Genomic DNA, 6,002 nt, shown 5'->3' with positions numbered 1-6,002 from the left:
ATGCCCAGAACTGAGCTAAACTTGGTATGTCTCCAACTCCAAGAAATAACTTCATGCCCCATCTCCCTTACTTCCAGCTAGTACGGATCACATAATTCCTAACAAAGTTTTGACACAGATTCCCAATTCGGGCATTCAGAACATATAGCACGTTGCTGTAAGCAAGCACATTCTCATTCAAAGTTGCAAGTTACTATGTAGGAACAAGTTTGTATAGGTATTTCAAAGATGCCCAGAACTGAGCTAAACTTGGTATGTGTCCAACTCCTAGAAGTAACTTCATGCCCCATCTCCCTTACTTCCAGCTAGTAAGGATCACATAATTCCTAACAAAGTTTTGACACAGATTCCCAATTCGGGCATTCAGAACATATAGCACGTTGCTGTAAGCAAGCACATTCTCATTCAAAGTTGCAAGTTACTATGTAGGAACAAGTTTGTATAGGTATTTCAAAGATGCTCAGAACTGAGCTAAACTTGGTATGTGTCCAACTCCTAGAAATAACCTCATGCCCCATCTCCCTTACTTCCAGCTTGTAAGGATCACATAATTCCTAACAAAGTTTTGACACAGATTCCCAATTCGGGCATTCAGAACATATAGCACGTTGCTGCAAGCAAGCACATTCTCATTCAAAGTTGCAAGTTACTATGTAGGAACAAGTTTGTATAGGTATTTCAAAGATGCCCAGAACTGAGCTAAACTTGGTATGTCTCCAACTCCAAGAAATAACATCATGCCCCATCTCCCTTACTTCCAGCTATTAAGGATCACATAATTCCTAACAAAGTTTTGACACAGATTCCCAATTCGGGCATTCAGAACATATAGCACGTTGCTGTAAGCAAGCACATTTTCATTCAAAGTTGCAAGTTACTATGCAGGAACAAGTTTGTATAGGTATTTCAAAGATGCCCAGAACTGAGCTAAACTTGGTATGTGTCCAACTCCTAGAAATAACTTCATGCCCCATCTCCCTTACTTCCAGCTAGTAAGGATCACATAATTCCTAACAAAGTTTTGACACAGATTCCCAATTCGGGCATTCAGAACATATAGCACGTTGCTGTAAGCAAGCACATTTTTATTCAAAGTTGCAAGTTACTATGTAGGAACAAGTTTGTATAGGTATTTCAAAGATGCCCAGAACTGAGCTAAGCTTGGTATGTGTCCAACTCCTAGAAATAACTTCATGCCCCATCTCACTTACTTTCAGCTAGTAAGGATCACATAATTCCTAACAAAGTTTTGACACAGATTCCCAATTCGGGCCTTCATAACATATAGCACGTTGCTGTAAGCAAGCAGATTCTCATTCAAAGATGCAAGTTACTAGGTAGGAACAAGTTTGTATAGGTATTTCAAAGATGCCCAGAACTGAGCTAAACTTGGTATGTGTCCAACTCCTAGAAATAACTTCATGCCCCATCTCCCTTACTTCCAGCTAGTAAGGATCACATAATTCCTAACAAAGTTTTGACACAGATTGCCAATTCGGGCATTCAGAACATATAGCACGTTGCTGTAAGCAAGCACATTCTCATTCAAAGATGCAAGTTACTATGTAGGAACAAGTTTGTATAGGTATTTCAAAGATGCCCAGAACTGAGCTAAACTTGGTATGTGTCCAACTCCTAGAAATAACTTCATGCCCCATCTCCCTTACTTCCAGCTAGTAAGGATCACATAATTCCTAACAAAGTTTTGACACAGATTGCCAATTCGGGCATTCAGAACATATAGCACGTTGCTGTAAGCAAGCACATTCTCATTCAAAGATGCAAGTTACTATGTAGGAACAAGTTTGTATAGGTATTTCAAAGATGCCCAGAACTGAGCTAATCTTGGTATGTGTCCAACTCCTAGAAATAACTTCATGCCCCATCTCCCTTACTTCCAGCTAGTAAGGATCACATAATTCCTAACAAAGTTTTGACACAGATTCCCTATTCGGGCATTCAGAACATATAGCACGTTGCTGTAAGCAAGCAGATTCTCATTCAAAGATGCAAGTTACTAGGTAGGAACAAGTTTGTATAGGTATTTCAAAGATGCCCAGGACTGAGCTAAACTTGGTATGTGTCCAACTCCTAGAAATAACTTCATGCCCCATCTCCCTTACTTCCAGCTAGTAAGGATCACATAATTCCTAACAAAGTTTTGACACAGATTCCCTATTCGGGCATTCAGAACATATAGCACGTTGCTGTAAGCAAGCACATTCTCATTCAAAGATGCAAGTTACTAGGTAGGAACAAGTTTGTATAGGTATTTCAAAGATGCCCAGAACTGAGCTAAACTTGGTATGTGTCCAACTCCTAGAAATAACTTCATGCCCCATCTCCCTTCCTTCCAGCTAGTAAGGATCACATAATTCCTAACAAAGTTTTGACACAGATTCCCTATTCGGGCATTGAGAACATATAGCACGTTGCTGCAAGCAAGCACATTCTCATTCAAAGTTGCAAGTTACTATGTAGGAACAAGTTTGTATAGGTATTTCAAAGATGCCCAGAACTGAGCTAAACTTGGTATGTGTCCAACTCCTAGAAATAACTTCATGCCCCATCTCCCTTACTTCCAGCTAGTAAGGATCACATAATTCCTAACAAAGTTTTGACACAGATTGCCAATTCGGGCATTCAGAACATATAGCACGTTGCTGTAAGCAAGCACATTCTCATTCAAAGATGCAAGTTACTATGTAGGAACAAGTTTGTATAGGTATTTCAAAGATGCCCAGAACTGAGCTAAACTTGGTATGTCTCCAACTCCAAGAAATAACATCATGCCCCATCTCCCTTACTTCCAGCTAGTACGGATCACATAATTCCTAACAAAGTTTTGACACAGATTCCCAATTCGGGCATTCAGAACATATAGCACGTTGCTGTAAGCAAACACATTCTCATTCAAAGTTGCAAGTTACTATGTAGGAACAAGTTTGTATAGGTATTTCAAAGATGCCCAGAACTGAGCTAAACTTGGTATGTGTCCAACTCCTAGAAGTAACTTCATGCCCCATCTCCCTTACTTCCAGCTAGTAAGGATCACATAATTCCTAACAAAGTTTTGACACAGATTCCCAATTCGGGCATTCAGAACATATAGCACGTTGCTGTAAGCAAGCACATTCTCATTCAAAGTTGCAAGTTACTATGTAGGAACAAGTTTGTATAGGTATTTCAAAGATGCTCAGAACTGAGCTAAACTTGGTATGTGTCCAACTCCTAGAAATAACCTCATGCCCCATCTCCCTTACTTCCAGCTAGTAAGGATCACATAATTCCTAACAAAGTTTTGACACAGATTCCCAATTCGGGCATTCAGAACATATAGCACGTTGCTGTAAGCAAGCACATTCTCATTCAAAGTTGCAAGTTACTATGTAGGAACAAGTTTGTATAGGTATTTCAAAGATGCCCAGAACTGAGCTAAACTTGGTATGTGTCCAACTCCTATAAATAACTTCATGCCCCATCTCCCTTACTTCCAGCTAGTAAGGATCACATAATTCCTAACAAAGTTTTGACACAGATTCCCAATTCGGGCATTCAGAACATATAGCACGTTGCTGTAAGCAAGCACATTCTCATTCAAAGTTGCAAGTTACTATGTAGGAACAAGTTTGTATAGGTATTTCAAAGATGCCCAGAACTGAGCTAAACTTGGTATGTGTCCAACTCCTAGAAATAACTTCATGCCCCATCTCCCTTACTTCCAGCTAGTAAGGATCACATAATTCCTAACAAAGTTTTGACACAGATTGCCAATTCGGGCATTCAGAACATATAGCACGTTGCTGTAAGCAAGCAGATTCTCATTCAAAGATGCAAGTTACTATGTAGGAACAAGTTTGTATGGGTATTTCAAAGATGCCCAGAACTGAGCTAAACTTGGTATGTGTCCAACTCCTAGAAATAACTTCATGCCCCATCTCCCTTACTTCCAGCTAGTAAGGATCACATAATTCCTAACAAAGTTTTGACACAGATTCCCAATTCGGGCATTCAGAACATATAGCACGTTGCTGTAAGCAAGCACATTTTCATTCAAAGTTGCAAGTTACTATGTAGGAACAAGTTTGTATAGGTATTTCAAAGATGCCCAGAACTGAGCTAAACTTGGTATGTGTCCAACTCCTAGAAATAACTTCATGCCCCATCTCCCTTACTTCCAGCTAGTAAGGATCACATAATTCCTAACAAAGTTTTGACACAGATTCCCAATTCGGGCATTAAGAACATATAGCACGTTGCTGTAAGCAAGCACATTTTCATTCAAAGTTGCAAGTTACTATGTAGGAACAAGTTTGTATAGGTATTTCAAAGATGCCCAGAACTGAGCTAAACTTGGTATGTGTCCAACTCCTAGAAATAACTTCATGCCCCATCTCCCTTACTTCCAGCTAGTAAGGATCATATAATTCCTAACAAAGTTTTGACACAGATTCCCAATTCGGGCATTCAGAACATATAGCACGTTGCTGTAAGCAAGCACATTTTCATTCAAAGTTGCAAGTTACTATGTAGGAACAAGTTTGTATAGGTATTTCAAAGATGCCCAGAACTGAGCTAAACTTGGTATGTGTCCAACTCCTAGAAATAACTTCATGCCCCATCTGCCTTACTTCCAGCTAGTAAGGATCACATAATTCCTAACAAAATTTTGACACAGATTCCCAATTCGGGCATTCAGAACATATAGCACGTTGCTGTAAGCAAGCACATTCTCATTCAAAGATGCAAGTTACTATGTAGGAACAAGTTTGTATAGGTATTTCAAAGATGCCCAGAACTGAGCTAAACTTGGTATGTCTCCAACTCCAAGAAATAACTTCATGCCCCTTCTCTCTTACTTCCAGCTAGTAAGGATCACATAATTCATAACAAAGTTTTGACACAGATTCCCAAATCGGGCATTCAGAACATATAGCACGTTGCTGTAAGCAAGCACATTCTCATTCAAAGTTGCAAGTTACTATGTAGGAACAAGTTTGTATAGGTATTTCAAAGATGCCCAGAACTGAGCTAAACTTGGTATGTGTCCAACTCCTAGAAATAACTTCATGCCCCATCTCCCTTACTTCCAGCTAGTAAGGATCACATAATTCCTAACAAAGTTTTGACACAGATTCCCAATTCGGGCATTCAGAACATATAGCACGTTGCTGTAAGCAAGCAGATTCTCATTCAAAGATGCAAGTTACTATGTAGGAACAAGTTTGTATAGGTATTTCAAAGATGCCCAGAACTGAGCGAAACTTGGTATGTGTCCAACTCCTAGAAATAACTTCATGCCCCATCTCCCTTACTTCCAGCTAGTAAGGATCACATAATTCCTAACAAAGTTTTGACACAGATTCCCAATTCGGGCATTCAGAACATATAGCACGTTGCTGTAAGCAAGCACATTCTCATTCAAAGTTGCAAGTTACTATGTAGGAACAAGTTTGTATAGGTATTTCAAAGATGCCCAGAACTGAGCTAAACTTGGTATGTGTCCAACTCCTAGAAATAACTTCATGCCCCATCTCCCTTACTTCCAGCTAGTAAGGATCACATAATTCCTAACAAAGTTTTGACACAGATTCCCAATTCGGGCATTCAGAACATATAGCACGTTGCTGTAAGCAAGCACATTCTCATTCAAAGTTGCAAGTTACTATGTAGGAACAAGTTTGTATAGGTATTTCTAAGATGCCCAGAACTGAGCTAAACTTGGTATGTGTCCAACTCCTAGAAATAACTTCATGCCCCATCTCCCTAACTTCCAGCTAGTAAGGATCACATAATTCCTAACAAAGTTTTGACACAGATTGCCAATTCGGGCATTCAGAACATATAGCACGTTGCTGTAAGCAAGCAGATTCTCATTCAAAGATGCAAGTTACTATGTAGGAACAAGTTTGTATAGATATTTCAAAGATGCCCAGAACTGAGCTAAACTTGGTATGTGTCCAACTCCTAGAAATAACTTCATGCCCCATCTCCCTTACTTC

The sequence above is a fragment of the Diceros bicornis genome, chromosome 33, assembly GCF_020826845.1.
Source record: "Diceros bicornis minor isolate mBicDic1 chromosome 33, mDicBic1.mat.cur, whole genome shotgun sequence".
NCBI classification, from domain to species: Eukaryota; Metazoa; Chordata; class Mammalia; order Perissodactyla; family Rhinocerotidae; genus Diceros; species Diceros bicornis.
The sequence above is the reverse complement of the archived record's forward strand: the minus strand, read 5'-3'. Positions refer to the sequence as shown.